This window comes from Equus caballus, chromosome 6 (genome assembly GCF_041296265.1).
Source record: "Equus caballus isolate H_3958 breed thoroughbred chromosome 6, TB-T2T, whole genome shotgun sequence".
Lineage (NCBI taxonomy): Eukaryota > Metazoa > Chordata > Mammalia > Perissodactyla > Equidae > Equus > Equus caballus.
In genome coordinates this window covers 88120434-88136584 of record NC_091689.1, presented here as the reverse complement: position 1 = coordinate 88136584, position 16151 = coordinate 88120434, and the positions used below count along the sequence as shown (strand labels likewise).

Below are 16151 nucleotides of genomic sequence, written 5' to 3'. Positions count from 1 at the left end.
ATGATAACCTTATCTTGAATTGGGGGAGGTAGTTATATTGCTATTTGCTTCACGTCTTGACTACAGTATGTAGTTCCCAGGCTCCCTCAAATCCTAGGATGACTTCAGCTGCTCCCCTTCTCTCTGGAAAATAGTTGGGGGAATGAGAGGTGAGCAAAAGGGGGAGAAGCAGAGGAAGGCTTCTCTTAGGGGTGGATGCCTCATGTTTCTGCCTTAGCTGTTCTTCAGTTACTGCATTTGTCCCAGGAAGACCTGACTGTTCTACTCTGTCCTTTGTAACCTGCCCTTTCCAGCTACATTTCTAATAATGTAATGATTAAGAGTAGGCTCTGAAGATAAACTGTCTCAGTTCAAAATCTAGGCCTTTAGTCCCTCAGGTTTCCTTATCTACAAAATGGGTGTAACAACAGTACCTATTATTTTGAGGACCAAATTGAAATAATAGATGTAGAATGTTCCATATTCTATATCATACATACATAATATAATATTAGCTAATATTTCCTCCTGGCCATCACTACCCCCTGCCTCCAACTTGAAAACCTGGAACTTGCTGATCCTTGAAGGAAGGAAGAATTTCATACCTCTGTGACTTTGCGGGAATCTCTATTCTTGCCTCTCTGATGAACTCCTACTTGTGTTCTTCAAGGTTAGCTGAAATTTCACCTGTGGCTCCTCCGTAGTTTACTCAATCTCCCTTACCTCTGAGAACTAATTTCTCCTTCTTGTGTTTCCATAGCACATTGAGCACCTCTCCATTACAGCACTTAGATTGTACTAGAATGATTTGATTATTATTTTTGCCTGCCGCAGTTTTTGTCGCATAGCAAATACTTAACCGTTGAATTCTATCCGTGTAAGACTACAACGCTTCTCTGAGGGAGTTGGTCAGTAAATGATCCAAATACACATAATCAATAACTAAATTGATTCTGCCTAGAACGGACAGAATGGGGGAGGTTGTAAAGTTGAGATGACTCAAGAAAAAGAACTCTATCTTAGAGGGGGGTAGTGGTAAGAAGTGATTTTAAGAGGATAGACTTAAACCTGCTTTATTTAGAGTCACATTTTTACATCTGGAAAAAAACGTACATTTACCTACCACATGATCTTTGTCCATTTATACTGCGAATATTTATTGCATATATGCTCTTTTGGGTGCAGGAGTTACTGTCCTAAGTGAAAGGCTATTTTGAAAGTGTTCTGTAAATTTAAATTACTTCGCAGTTAGTATTATGTTTAACTCTAGGGGGAATGACGGGCTTGACGGGTTACGGTGCACTGAGGATCGCAGTGGATCTAGGCTGGCGGCTTGAGGCGGACAACGTGAAGGGAGCGAGCGAGCGAGAGAGTGAGCGAGCGCGGCTGCACGTGCGCGTGTGTTGGACAAGAGCGCGCGCCTGAGCGCCAGCGGTGGGTGAGCAGGCAGGGGGCGTCTGCCGGCGTGAGAGAGGCACACAGGAAACAGAGACGCACGGGGCGCAGGACGCGCTGACGACTCCGCCGGACGTGGTGACGTAGCGCGCAGGCCGCAGCGGGGGGCGGACTCGGGGCCTTTCTTCCCCTTCTGATTTTCCCCCTCCCCCCTTTTCTCCCTTTCCGGGTTTGGTTCCCCCCTTGTCTCCCCCTCTCCCCCCTCCTTCCCAAGCCCCTTTCCCCTCCCCCGCCCCAGCCCCCCCTGCTCCCCCGCCCGGGGCCCCGGGGAAACCCCTGCTGAGAAGAGCCCGCCCCCTGAAGCGCGCCGCCGCCGGCCGTCGGGGCCGAGCCGCAGCCGAGCGGCCGTGGGCCCGGGCGGCGGGCGGAGACGCGGGCGCCCTCCCCGCGGCGGCCCGCGTGAGGTGAGGCCACCTCCGGGCCGAGGGGGCGGGCGGCGCGGGCGGCCCGTGGGGAGGGGGCGTGGCGGCCGCGCGGGCGGGCGGAGGCCCCCGGCCTGGGCTCCCCGCGCTGCAGCTGCCCGGGCCCCGGGGCGGTGGGTCGCGGCCGGAGCCTCCCGTGAAGGACGGCCCGAGGCCAGAGACGCCCCGAGTGCGCGCGGGGAGCGCAGGCGAGCCGCGGGGGGCGCGGGGCGGCGGGCGGGGGCGGCGCCACCTGTGGCCTGTGCTGGGGGCCCTGAGACGTGTGGCGCCCTTGGAGTGCCTGGGGGTGACTAGCCCCATGCGTTTCTTGGGGCTCCGCTCCCCTTTGAGCGGCGGAGAATTGGGAGGGAGAGGTGTTGGAGTGCTTCACATCGAGCCGGTGGTCGAGTTTATTAGGGGACGGGGATGGAGTTGGAACATACAGGGAGATGTTGCTGGAGCTTAAAAGTTGGGCCTACACTGTGCTCGTAACTCGTTCTGGAGCCTCTGAAAACTCTTCCCAATTTTGGTTTCCTGTGGAGCCCACATCTTTCAACATTTATGACCATGAGCTTAGCAACTCCACAGAATATTCATTCACTCAAAGGGAATTGATCTTGGATAATGATGAGAAATGACCGAATAATAGCCCCAGAAGTTCATTGAACTGGAGAAGGGGAAATTTAAACTCAAATCCCAGTCGGATGAATGTCCTTGTATATATTTTTTTTCAAATAGACTTAACTAAAATTGAGAAGCCTGAGTCCTGTCTGATGTTGGTGAGGCAACATGGAGACTGGGGAGGAGGGAGGTGACAGGTTCCACTTTAGGAATATCACAAATTCTTGGCATTTTATTGTATTTTTGGATAGGCAAATTGACGTTTCAGTTAATTGCTTGTGGCTCCTTTTTCTTCCTAATGCGTTTTTTTCTTTTTTCTTTTTTTTCTCTTTTCCTCCAATATTTCCTTTTTTTTTCGTTCCCCTTCGTGGAGCCTGGAGCAGCAAGACAAAAATGGTTTAAATAGTGGTGGAAAGTGGTAGGTTAGGTTAATTCAGTTCACTCTTTGGTTGTGTTTTTCTTCCCCTGTTGCTGTTCTCTACAGGGTTGAGGAAACTGAACCTTCCCTGAGGTGTGATCAACTGTGGGCACAAGTTAAATTTCAGAGTTGTGGTTCCAGTTGTCTTTGTGTCCACTATATGATCCATATGGTAGACCGCCACAGTTTAAAGCAAAATTTAAAAAATTTGTAAATAAAAACAGGGTGCCTGATATTTTTTAATGGGAAGGAGTCAAAAGAGGAGATGGTTTCCTTTCCCTTTCAGAATAAAACCCCAAGACTCTACAGTTGCCTTTAAAGTCCGAGGTCTGTAGCATCCTTTTCCCCCAGCATACCAGTTTCCCGGCTCTTCCTTAACCACACCAGGCACACTTCTGCTTCAGGGCCTTTGCACTTGCTCCTTGGATCTTTCTGGATCACTTTTCCCCTTTAAAGCTTCATGGCCTTGTCTCCTCACTTCCTTCAGGTCTTTACTCAAATGTCACTCTAACAGTGACATTTCCTTGGCTATCTAAATTGCAAAGCCCCTCCCCAACATACTTGTGTATAATTCCCTATCCCACTTGTCTGCTTTCCTTTCCTCTTACCCCTTCTCAGTCAAGAACATAGTGTACATTTAGTCTCCTCCATTAGAAAGTAAGCGTCATGTAAGCAGATAGTTTTGTTTTGTTAACTGCTGTATCCTCAGCACTTAGGATAGACTTGACATGCAGTCTGTGCTCAACAAATTTATTGACTGACGAGGTAAAAAGGAGTTGTTTTATTCTTGAACTCTCTCATTGTCGTGGATTTCTGATCATGACTGGTTGTCCTTGGAGGTGTGGAATGGATTTTCTCTAGGATTTTGTAAACTACTCATTGAAAGAACTTGAGATTTTTTTCTGTCAGTTCTTGCCTTGCTTTGCTTTTGACGGAAGTCTTATGCTTTTAGGTCATTGAATGAAAGCACTTTGAAAGTAGAGAGGATGGAGTATGTGGAGGATCTTTGGTGTTGGTGGTCTTAGAGGAAGATTATATCAGATCTCAGGTAGCTAGAATTTTTACCTACTGCTCAGGCTCTTCCTTTGAGGTTTGTTCACATCCCTGATGAGGCAAATATCATCATCCTTGCCTTTTTGGCCCCAGAGAGCTGAACAAGCTGGTTCCATTTTGAATTTTTCAGTAGACTGAAGATGTTAGTATTTATGGTCCGGGCTGTATGCATTAGATTTTTTTTTTCTCTTTCATGTGGAGACAGTTGAGCTCAAAAACTGTAAGAATAATTTTCTCTAATAGTGGTGGAGTGTTTGGTTCTGGGGAACATGTAATCTTTTTTTTTCACAAATCATTTTGGGGGGCATTTTAATAACTAAATTCTATATTATGTCTGAAGATAAAAGGAGCAGGTCCCCTGAGATCTGTGGGTAATCCCTAATTTATTTTTTCCTTTCTCCTTTCCTTTCTTGATTGGTGCATTTGTTACCTTCGTTGACCTTCTGGCCAGAGTGGCCTGGATGAGATTTCTCTTTGGGGCAGTCCTGGCCACTGTTCTCTAGTTTAGGAAGGCAAAGTGGGTGAGGCACTGCTTTTAACATTTTGTGGGAATGCTGGTGGCAAAGCCTGGGGTTTTTGCTTAAAGCTTTGCCAAGATATTGAAAGCTTCCAGGCTTATGAGAGAATGGTTTGTAGGGGGTGGAAGACTTGGGGATCTTGTATCTATTGGACTGGATTTGGTTCTGATATTATTAGTGTAAAGAAGCAACAGCATGAGAAGTATATTAAGAGTTCTCATTTTGTGAATAATTTCGGACATAATTTAGGCAGGTTGATAAAAGCTCTACCAGATTTCTGTTGTCCCCTTTTAAATCCTTTCACAAAGTTTCCAGGAAGTCTTTTTCAGGCCCCAGAGATACTTAAACATCTCTATGCCATGTTCTCACCTTTTATAGATAAATGCTGAATACTGACCATGTTTTAGTGTAGGTAATGGTTTCTGAACGATGCAGCGCTTATTCCTGTGCTAGATGTCTTTATGAATTCGAGGACAGCTTTCAGGAAAAAGCAGATTATGAGGAAGGGATAAAAAGTGTTGCATTTTGCTTACATGGTCCCAGGAAGTACAGAGGACAGAATTTCGTGAAACTGTGTGTGGGATTTTTTTTGCTTGTTTGTTTTTCTAAGCCTCCTTATAAGATTGGATAAGAGACTCTGAGTGTCCCTCTGGAATGTGCTGCCAACTTACAAATAGTAAAAATAACTGGACTCATGGCTTGAATATATATGCATGAATATAGTTGGTGAGCCTGATTCAGAGACCTTCATACAAAGTGGCCTCAGTATTTTCCTCCAGCTGTATCCTTCTCATCCTCCGTGTAGAAAACATTCCACTTAATAATCTTTTAGTGGTTAACTTTTGTTCTTACCATGGTTGCCGGTTTAGCAGTGTAGCACTTGTTCTATCTCTCCAGTACTTACTGTCCATTCCTTCTTAAGTTTGAGTTTCTGAAAACTGATATAGATAGGAAAGATTTCATAACTTGCTCTGTTTTGACTCCTCTTTGAGTTCCCTTAGATTTTCTTAGCATATATCTGTTTTCTCCAATAGTTAAAAAAGTAATGTTGACAGTCCTTAATTACAATAATCTGCACTGATTTCATCATTTTTACTTAGGGGTGTAAGAAAGGAAAGATTCTGGGATGCTTCCTAAATCTAGGTGTTCTTTTTGCTAAATCTAGGTTCAGGATCTCTTGTGAGTTGTTTAGTTGTGTGAGCCTATACTGGAAAAGCTGTTTCAGCTTTCTGGTTTTGATAGCAAGTTTCCCAGAGGGCTTTCCTGTGCTTTTAAAGAAGAACTGATCAAATTGGAAACTCCAGCTTAGAGATGAGAGACAATAAGGAGAAAAGGTGCAAAAGCCTCAGGCGGTCATGTCTCCCAATAGTCAAAACACTTTTGGTATTTTTAAAGGACTCATTTTGTTCTATTTCTCCTTAGTTCGTTAACCACAAAAACAAAAAATCTTTTCGTTCCCTTTAATTGCTTGCTTACTTGTCACACTGTGACTTTTCTAAATTGTCAAAGACTTCAGTTTTCGTGGGAAACAATTTTCAGGCTTTTCTGGATATTTTCTTGGGGGAAAAAATGAAGCTAGTTGTCAAATGCTCCTGTAAGGTCTCTTCCCTGACTTAGACCAGTATTCCAATTCTTCCGTTTCTCTATATGTATTAATAATATGTTTTACAGCTTTTTTCCCCCATTGAAAACCTCAGAATCTTTTGCAAGCAAGTAAAAACTATAGTTTTGCACCCATACAGTTATACAGGTCCCGAAAGATCTCAGCTTGAGTCCTTATCCTATAGAGCTAGAAGTGTAAAGATAAGTGAGGTGATCAACAAGGTTTAAAAGAACTCAGTTTATTTCTAGTTGGTATGTGTTGATTGTGAGTCTGTAATGGGAAAAGAAAGAGAAAAGACTGGTCTGTAGGCTAGTCAAGTTCTATCTTGATTTTTTTTTTTTTTTTTTTTAGATTTTATTTTTTTCCTTTTTCTCCCCAAACCCCCCTGGTACATAGTTGTATATTCTTCGTTGTGGGTCCTTCTAGTTGTGGCATGTGGGACGCTGCCTCAGCGTGGTTTGATGAGCAGTGCCATGTCCGCGCCCAGGATTCGAACCAACGAAACACTGGGCCGCCTGCAGCGGAGCGCGCGAACTTAACCACTCGGCCACGGGGCCAGCCCCGTCTATCTTGATTTTTTGGAGGTAATTTTGCTCCCACTATTAGTCTTCTCTACCGTTCTTGTCTAATGTACAGGATAGAGAGACTGTTTTAACTTCATTAACTAATTTCCTCTGCCACTTGGTCCATTATCTTCCAATGTGGATGCTTTGGGTATATTTCATGTTAGTAACGACATTTGTGTTGCAGTGTTTATTATTATTAATGATCAAAACCACATTTCATATCCGCAAAGCACTTTTCTCTTTCCTAGAAGCTCATTGGATCTTAAAGTGGTGTCAACATTTATATTAAAAGACTAGATTTTCCAAGTATGCAGTTCATATTTTTTTGTGGTAGCAGGTTTTTTGTTGTATATGTCAGTTGTAAGAATTTATGCATGGTTTTGGCATGTGAGCAGCATTATGGTCATCAGGTAATTCTTTATTCCTTGGAGAAGGGTAATTCAGACTGTGAAAGCTTCAGAACAGAGAACTAGGAGGAAAGTAATCAAGGCAGTGACAGTCCAAATTTAGTAATGGATACATGTGAAATACATTTCCTCTATACTCACAAATATTCTTTCTCCTTACCCTTCCTCTGTGATTCTTTGGGAAAAAGGAAGAAGAAAATCTAGGACTGTAACCAGCTGATAACTTCTAGGAAACAATGTGCTATAGATGGGTAGCAGGTGAATGTACACCCCCACAAGAAGTGGTCACTTAGTGTTTCTAATGCTATTGGTGGAGGCAGCTCCCTGCAGCCATCAAAATCATTGGGAAGAAAATAGTGGACCTTGTTATTATGTTGAATGGACCCTTTTTCATCCTCTTATTCAGTTTTTCTGCAGCATTTGTCACTGTTGACCCTTCTCTTTTCTTGAAGTGTTTGTGACACTACTTTCTTTTCCATTTGCATTCCTGGCTTTTTTTCTCCTGCTCATCCCTTGAATATGTGTTTTCTTTAAGGTTTCTTTTGTATTCTCCCTAACTCTGGGTCTTAAACCTTAATGGCATAAGCATCTCTTGGAGAATTTGTTAAGAATGTGGCTTACAAAAGCCTTCATCGTCTGGCCCCTGCCAGCCTCTCTGACCTACCTTGTACCACACTTTCCTGTTGCTCTAGCCATAGTGGCTTTTTTCCTGCCTCGAGGGCTTTGCACTTGTAGTTCCTTCTGTCTGAAATGCTGTTCTCTCAGATCTTCACCTGACTTACTTCTTCTCATTATTCGGGTCTCAGCTCAAATAATTCCTCCATAGAACTTCACCTGATCCAAAATAGTTAACCTCCTCTTTGTGCTGCATCATACATTCCTCTGTTTCATTCTGTCCACAGCATTTACCACTATTTTACATTATCTTGTTTGTTTTCTTGTCTGTAGTCTGGCTCACAGCTAGAATTTAAACCCCAAGAACAGGGCCCTTATTTATTTTATAAGTTCTATATTCCTAGTGCGTAGAATAGTTACTCAGTACACATTTATTGAATAAATGGAATGTGTGTCCGTGGGTCTTATCCCCAGAGATTTTGATTTAGTAGGCTTGGGATGGAGCCCAGGAACTTGTATTTTAACAAACATTCATGGTTCTGATGTCTCTGGTCAGTTGTCTTGGATGATGATTAGAAAAACGTTACTCTACACAATCTGTCAGTCTCATCCATCCTGATGACTTCAGTTAGCATCTGTTACTATACAATGACAATTTGTGAGTCTCTATCTCCAGTTCTGATCTCTCACCTGAGCTCTAGGCTCACTTATTCACTGGTCTCTTGAAGATCTCCATTTGACTGTCATGCAGCACCTCAAATTCAACATGACCAAAGCAAAAATAATTTTTCCGTGGAAATTTGTTCTTTTTTCTTTTATTTATTTATTTTTTAAAGATTTTATTTTTCCTTTTTCTCCCCAGGGCCCCCCTGGTACATAGTTGTATATATTTTTTAGTTGTGAGTCCTTCTAGTTGTGGCATGTGGGATGCTGCCTCAGCATGGCTTGTTGAGTGGTGCCGTGTCTGTGCCAAGGATCTGAACCTGCGAAACCCTGGGCCACCAAAGCGGAGCGTGCAAACGTAACCATTCTGCAACAGGGCTGGCTCTCTTTTTTCTCTTAATGATACCACCTGGTTGCATAAGCTGGAAATCTGGATGTCATACTTGAGTCCTTCTTACTCTTTAACATCCAGTAATTCTAAAGTTATGTAGACTCTTACCTCCTCAATCTCTCTTCAATCTTTCCATTTCTCTCCATCAGTATTGCCATTTCCTTAGTTCAGAAGACCATCATCTCTTATCTGGATAATTCTGATGGCCTTTAACTGGCCTTCCTGCCTTAGTCTTGCTCTTTCCAGTCTTTCATTTAGTTCTGTACCCTTCAGCCAAAGAAAACTAAAATCTATTTTCTCATGCTTAAAACCTTTTAATGTTTTCTTGTTCCCACTACAAAGGCTAGGCTTTATTTTTTTAAGTCTGAGTGTCTTACCTCATCTGCCTTATATTTTGCTCTTTTCCATTTGCTTTCAGGGTTAGGCTTCAGCTACAGATGAATTACTTTTTCCTTCACCCTCCCTGTTCTCTTACCTTGCTGCCTTCAGATATACCATTGTTTCCCCTGAACTCCTCTCCACCTCAAAACAACAAAAACAAAAACCCTCACTGGTTTAGGTATCATGTTCTGGAACCCTTTCAGGGCATCCCAAACCTCTCATTTTGTCTGCCTCTTTTGACCCAGTTTCCATGAAGCATGGTTCCTCTTTGTCTTTACCTTACCATATTTCCCTCTGTACGTTCCATTTTGAGTGTCTGCTCACACTTAAGTTAAATTTGCTAGGATTGTGATTGCTCCTGTGCCAAAAGAGCTCTCTAGAGACAATAAACTAGAATTAGGGAGTCCGGTTTAAGGGCAGTCAAAATAATCCAGGTAAGAAATAGAGTCTGAAGTGGTACTACAAGTGCACAGAGATGAATAGATTCAAGAGATATTTAGGTGGTAGGATTTGTTAGACTTGGAGATGTGTGTGTTTGAGTATAGGGGTGAGTGAGAGGGATAAGCTCTTGGATGACTCCTGGTTTTCTGGGTTCCATACCATGGTGGATGGTGATATCGTTTATGAGTTAGGGAATACAGGAAGTTGCATGTTTGACAATAAAGATGAGGTGTTTGGTTTTGGATTGGTTGAATTTGAGGTACCTGTGGAACCATGTGGAAATGGTTAATAGAACGTTAGATGTATCAGTCTGGAGTTGGAAAGAGAAATCAGGGCTGGAGAGACATTTGGGAGTCAACAGTATATGTGCTGTAGTTGAAGTGATGGATTTGGGTCATTTAAGGATCATATCAAGACTGAAGAGCTGAAGGCTGAGGAGAGAGCTTTGGAGAATACTGACAGTTACAGTGTGGCTGGTGGCACTGGAGCCCTGGAAGAAAATTGAGGAGGCCAGGAAGGTAGATGGAAAACCAATAAAGTGCATATGACAGGATCTTAGGGAAGAGAGTTTCAAGGAGGAGGAAGGCAATCATGTCAGGTGTGGTGGAAATGTCAAGTATGGTAAGGACAGAAAAGAATTTATTGAATTTCACCTTCAAGTCATTAGTGACATCAGTGAGAGCATGGTCTCTGGAGTGATAAGGACAGAGGCCAAATTGTGTTGGGTTGAGGAATAAATAGGAGGTGGGAAAGAAAAGGCAAATAAGCCCTGTTTTTCCAGATGATTGCAAAGAGGTGGAGACAGAGGACAGTAGTGAGCAAATGTGGGGTTCAAGGAAGAGTTTTTTAAAATGAGCAACTTGAGCATATTTATATATTTAGGGAATGAGCAAGACAGTAGAGAGTAGTGATAATGAAGTCCTTGAGCATGTAGAGAAGACGAAATCCAGAGCAGAGGTAGAATTATTATCTCCTTCATTAAGAAAGAAGAAAAGGTCAAAAAGAGGTGGGGACAAGTGTTTGGTATCTGAAAAAGGAATTTGAGGGAGTGCCTTAATCTTTGTGGTGTAGGAGACATATCCTTTTGGGTTAGGGGCTGATGTGTTTGAGTAAAGAGGGTTGGCAAAATAGGAGGCCTTGAGAAGAGAGCCAAGTTTGAATAGCTGTTGAGAGAATGGGGGGGATAGCTGACTAGGGGTTTTGTATAGCTAGGCAGGCAGAGGTAGGGTGAAGTGGTGTAAGGGTGGGAAGTCATTTCAAGCAGATAGAATAGCCTGAGCAAAGACCCAGGAGTATTAAAGAATATGGTATGTATGGAGAGGTAGCAGTATTTTGAATGGCTGGAGAGGATGTGTATACAGCCTGATTTTATGGTTGGCTTTAAGAGCTGTATTAAGGAATTTGGAATATTTTGAGGAAGAGAGGAACCTCTGAAGATTTTAACTGGAGAAATGGAATAATTGTTTTACAAAGACAACTCTGGTAGCAGTTTGGAGAAATACTTATAAGGAATTTAGAGTAGACAGAGAGTCACTGGTTAGGAGGCTGTTAGAGTAGTCTATGCAGAAGATGTTGAAATCAGGGCAGACCAGGGTATGCTAGGTAAGAAACAAACCCTAAATCTCAGTAGCTTCAAACAACTGCTTATTTCTCACTTGTACTACATGTCCATCAAGGACAGGTTAGAGACTTCTAGTTATTTAGGGATGAAGGCTGACAGAACAGCTACCATTGGGAACATAGCCACTTGCTTTGCTGGAGGCAAAAATGAGCTCTGGAGGTATTGCCCCATTAATTAAATTCTCTGCCTAGAAGTGATTGGAGTGGACAAGAAAGGAGAGGAGCCGAGAAGATGAGATGGATCCAGGAGATGGTACCACAATTTGAAGATTGGTTAAATGTGGAAGGAGTGGGAAGGAGTTGTGAATACATGACTCTCAGTTTCTGTCTTGGGTGATTGGGTGGTATGTTAACTGAGATAAGGAAAGGGCAAATTTTAGGCATACTTAAATATATGAAGCAAATATTAACAGATGTAAAGGGAAACACAGATAGCAGTGCAGTAATAGGGGACTTTAATACCCCACTTTCATCAATGGATAGGTCATCCAGACAAAAGTGAAACATTGGCCTTAAATGACACATTAGGCCAGATGGACTTAACAGACATATAGAACATTCCATCCAAAAGCAGCAGAATACACATTCTTCTCAAGTGCACATGGAGCATTCTCCAGGATAGATCATATGTTAGGCCACAAAATAGTCTTAATAAATTTAAGAAGATGTAAATCATATCTAAAATCTTTCCCAACCACAATGGTATGAAACTAGAAATCAATTACAAGAAGAAAACTGGAATATTCACGAATATGTGGAGATTAAACAACATGCTAGTGAACAACCAGTGAGTCAAAGGAGAAATCAAAAGAGAAGTTAAAAAGTACCCAGAGACAAATGAAAATGGAAATGGAACATATAAAATACAAAAACCTGTGGGATGCAGTAAAAGCAATTCTAAAAGGGAATTTCATAGCGATAAATGCCTACATTAAGAAACAAGAAAGATCTAAAATAAACACTTTAGCTTTATACCTCAAGGAACTAGAAAAAGAACAAACTGAGTCCAAAATTAGTAGGAGGAAGGAAATGACAAAGATCAGAGCAGAAATAAGTAAAATAGAGACTAAAAATAGAAAAGATGAACAAAACTAAGAACTGTTTTTTTGAAAAGATAAACAAAATAGACAAGCTTTTAACTAGACTCACCAAGAAAAAAAAGACTCAAAATCAAAAGTGAAAGAGGAGACATTGTGACTGATATCACAGAAAAATAAAGGTTCATAAGAGACTACTATGAACAATTGTTTTTCAGCAAGTTGGACAACCTACAAGAAATGGATAAATTCCTAGAAACATTCCACCTACCAAGAGTGAATCATGAAGAAACAGAAGATCTGAACAGACCCATTTCTAGTAAAGAGATTGAATCAATAATCAAAAACCTCCCAGCAAACAAAAGTCCAGGACCAGATGGCTTCACTGGTGAATTCTACCAAACATTTAATGAAGAATTAATATCAGTCCTTCTCAAACTCTTCCAAAAAATAGAAGAGGAGGGAGCACTTCCAAACTCATTTTATGAGGCCAGCATAACCCTGATACCAAAACCAGATGAGGAGGTTACAAGAAAAGCAAATTACAAGCCAATATCCCTGATGAACATAGATGCAAAAATCCTCAACAAAATATTAGCAAACTGAATTCAACAGTATGTTAAAAGGATCATCCACCATAATTAAGTGGAATTTATTTTAGAGATTCAAGGGTGGTTCAGTATCTGCAAACCAATGTGATACACCACATTAACAAAATAAAGGCTAAAAATCATATCTCAGTAGATGCAGTAAAAGGATTTGAGGACATGGCCCTGTGTCCTAGTGGTTGAGTTTGGAGAGCTCTCCTTCGGCAGCCTGGGTTTGGTTCCTACGCGCAGACCTACACCTCTTGTTAGTGGCCATGCTGTGGCAGTGACCCACATACAGAATAGAGCAAGATTGGCACAGATGTTAGCTCAGGACAAATCTTCCTCAAGCAAAAAGAGGAAGATTGGCAACTGATGTTAGCTCAGGGCAAATCTTCCTTGGAAAAAAAGAAAAAGAAAGAGGTAAAATTAATTAAAAAGAAAAAGAACAAGCAACATCATTTATGATGAAAACTCAACAAAGTCAATATATAGGGAATGTACCTCAGCAAGATAAAGACCATATATTATAAGCTTACAGCTAATGTCATACTCAATGATAAAAAGCTGGGAGCTTTCCTTACCACTTTTATTCAACATAGTATTGGAAGTCCTAACTGGAGCAATTAGGCAAGAAAAAGAAGTAAAAGACATCCAAATTGGAAAGGAAGAAGTAAAACTGTCACTGTTTACAGATGATATTATTTCTAGAAGACCCTAAACAGCCCACCAAAAAACTGTAAGCACTAATGAATGAATTCAGTAAAGTGGCAGGATACAAAATCAATATACAAAAATCAGTTGCTTTTCTATATGCTAATAATGAACTATCAGAGAAACTAAGGAAAACAATCCCATTTACGCTTACATGAAAAAGAATGAAATATCTAGGAATAAATTTGAGTAAGGAGGTGAAAGACCTGTACACTGACAACTGTAAGACATTGACAAAATAATTTGAAGACGTAAATGAAAGCTATTCCATGCTCATGTTTTGGGAGAATTAATATTGCTAAAATGTTCATACTACCCAAAGCAGCCTACAGATTTAATGCAATCCTTATCAAAATTCCAGTGGCATTTTTCACGGAGACAGCACAAACAATCCTAAAGTTTGTGTAGAACCACAAAAAAGCCCAAACAGCCAATGCAATTTTGAGAAAGAACAAAACTGGAGTCATCACACTTCCTGATTTCAAACGATAGTACAAAGCTATAGTAATCAAAGGTGTTTGGTATTTGACATAAAAACAGACACATAGATTAATGGGACAGAATAGAGAGCCCAGAAATAAATCCATGCAAATATGGTCAGTTAATTTATGACAGTGGAGCCAAGAATATACAATGGGGAAATGGTAGTGTCTTCAATAAATTGTGTTGGGAAAATTCGACCCATATCTTAACACTATACACAAAAATTAAGTCAAAATGGATACAAGACTTGAACATAAGACCTGGAACCATAAACTCCTAGAAGAAAACATAGGCAGTAATCTCCGTGACATCTGTCTTGGTGATGATTTTTTGGATTTGGCAACAAAAGCTAAAATACACAAGTGAGACCACATCAAACTAAAAAAAAAGCTGCTGCACAGCAAGCAAAACCATCAACAAAATGAAAAGACAACCTACTAAATGGGAGGAAATACTGCAAATCACTTATCTGATAAAGGGTTAATATCCATATAAAACTCATATAACTCAGTAGAAAAAAAATCTGATTAAAAAATTGGCAGAGGAACTGAATAGACATTTTCCCAAAGAAGGCATACAGATGGCCAACAGGTATATGACAAGGGAAATGCAAATCAAAACCACCATGAGAGAATGGCTCACATTCTCGCACCTTTTGGAATGGCTATCAAAAAGATGAGATAACAAATGTTGGTTAGGATGTGGAGAAAAGGAAACCCTTGTGCACTGATGGTGAGAATGTAAATTGGTACAGTCACTGTGGAAAACAGTATGGAGGTTCCTCAAGAAATTGAAAATAGAACTACCATATCACCCAGCAATCCCACTTCTGGGTATGTGTCTGAAGGAAATGAACTCACTTTTAAAGAGACATCTGCATCTCCACATCATTGCAGTATTATTCACAATAGCCAAGACGTGGAAACAACGTAAGTGTCCTGCAACAAATGAATGGATAAAGAAAATATGTTTTTTATATATGCAATGGAATATTCTGCAGCCGTAAAGAAGGAAATCCTATTTGTAACAACATGGATGGACCTTGAGGACATTAAGCTAGGTGAAACAAGTCAGAGAAAGATATACTATATGATCTCACTTATTATGTGGAATCTAAAGAAAAGAAAAACTGAACTCATAGGTACAGAGAACAGATTGGTGGTTGCCAGAGGTGGCAGATAGGGGGTGGGCAAAATGAGTGAAAGTGGACAAAAGGTACAAACTTACAGTTATTAAAAAAAAGTTTAGGGATGTAATGTGCAACATGGGGACTATAGTTAATAATACTGTATTGTATATTTGAAAGTTGCTGACAGTAGATCTTCAGAATTCTCATCACAAAAAAATTTGTAAATACGTCTGGTGATGCATGTTAACTAGACTTTTTGTGGTGATCATTTTGCAGTGTATACATATGTTGACTCATTATGTTATACATGTAACTAATATAATGTTATATGTCAATTATATCACTAAAAAGCGGGGGCTGGTTTGGGGTTAGTAAGGAGTTCAGTTTTTTTTAGTCTGCTATTGTAGCCATCATCTAGAATTGCTTTTCAGGACACAGCACAACTTACTCTAGGTAGCCAACAGTGAGTTAATGTTGGTTCTTGTTCTTTTTCACCTCATCTTTTTTATTTGGAAGAATTCCAAACCTATAGAAGAGTTGAGAATGATACAGGGAACATCAGTATGACTTTACCTATATTTATCAAATGTTTTGCCACATTTGTGCTCTCACACTTTCTTTATCCCCTTCCTTCCTTTCCCTCTCTCTCACTACCTCTCTCCCCTTTCCTTCCCTACACATATACACATTTTTTGTGTATTAAGAATTTTTATTAGTATATTAGGAAATTACAGACAAGAAACTTCACCCCCAAATTTCTTCAGCATATATTGCCTAAGAACAAGGCATTTTCCTATATTACCACCATACTGTTATCCAACTCATTATCACATTCAAGACATTTTACAGTGATATAATAATTATGTATAGTTTATACTCAAATTTCTTCAATTATCTCAGTAATTGAGGTATTGCTTTATACTTTTCCTTCCAGTTTTGGGTTTGATATTCAAGGATCATGTGTTGAATTTAATTGTCATGCTTTTAGTCTTTTAATTTAGAGCCGTTCTCTTCCCCTTTTTTGTTTTCCACGTCACTGATATTTTTAGAGTCCAGGCTAGTTGTGTCG

The 16151-nt window shown here is 40.7% G+C and overlaps 1 protein-coding gene across 28 annotated transcripts in view; it reads left to right on the top strand.

Annotated features, from left to right (window-relative positions):
• Positions 1-1514: 1514 nt before the first annotated feature.
• R3HDM2 (R3H domain containing 2) overlaps positions 1515-16151 on the top strand; it is a 124348-nt gene continuing 109711 nt past the window's right edge. For 12 of the 28 annotated variants that reach the window (XM_023643863.2, XM_070271780.1, XM_023643860.2 and 9 more), the window contains exon 1: positions 1525-1838. The gene's annotated coding sequence lies outside the window, so the exon portion shown is untranslated. Of the gene's footprint in view, positions 1839-16151 lie in introns of all 28 variants that reach the window. The other 16 variants (XM_070271771.1, XM_070271763.1, XM_070271751.1 and 13 more) reach the window with 12 other exon arrangements.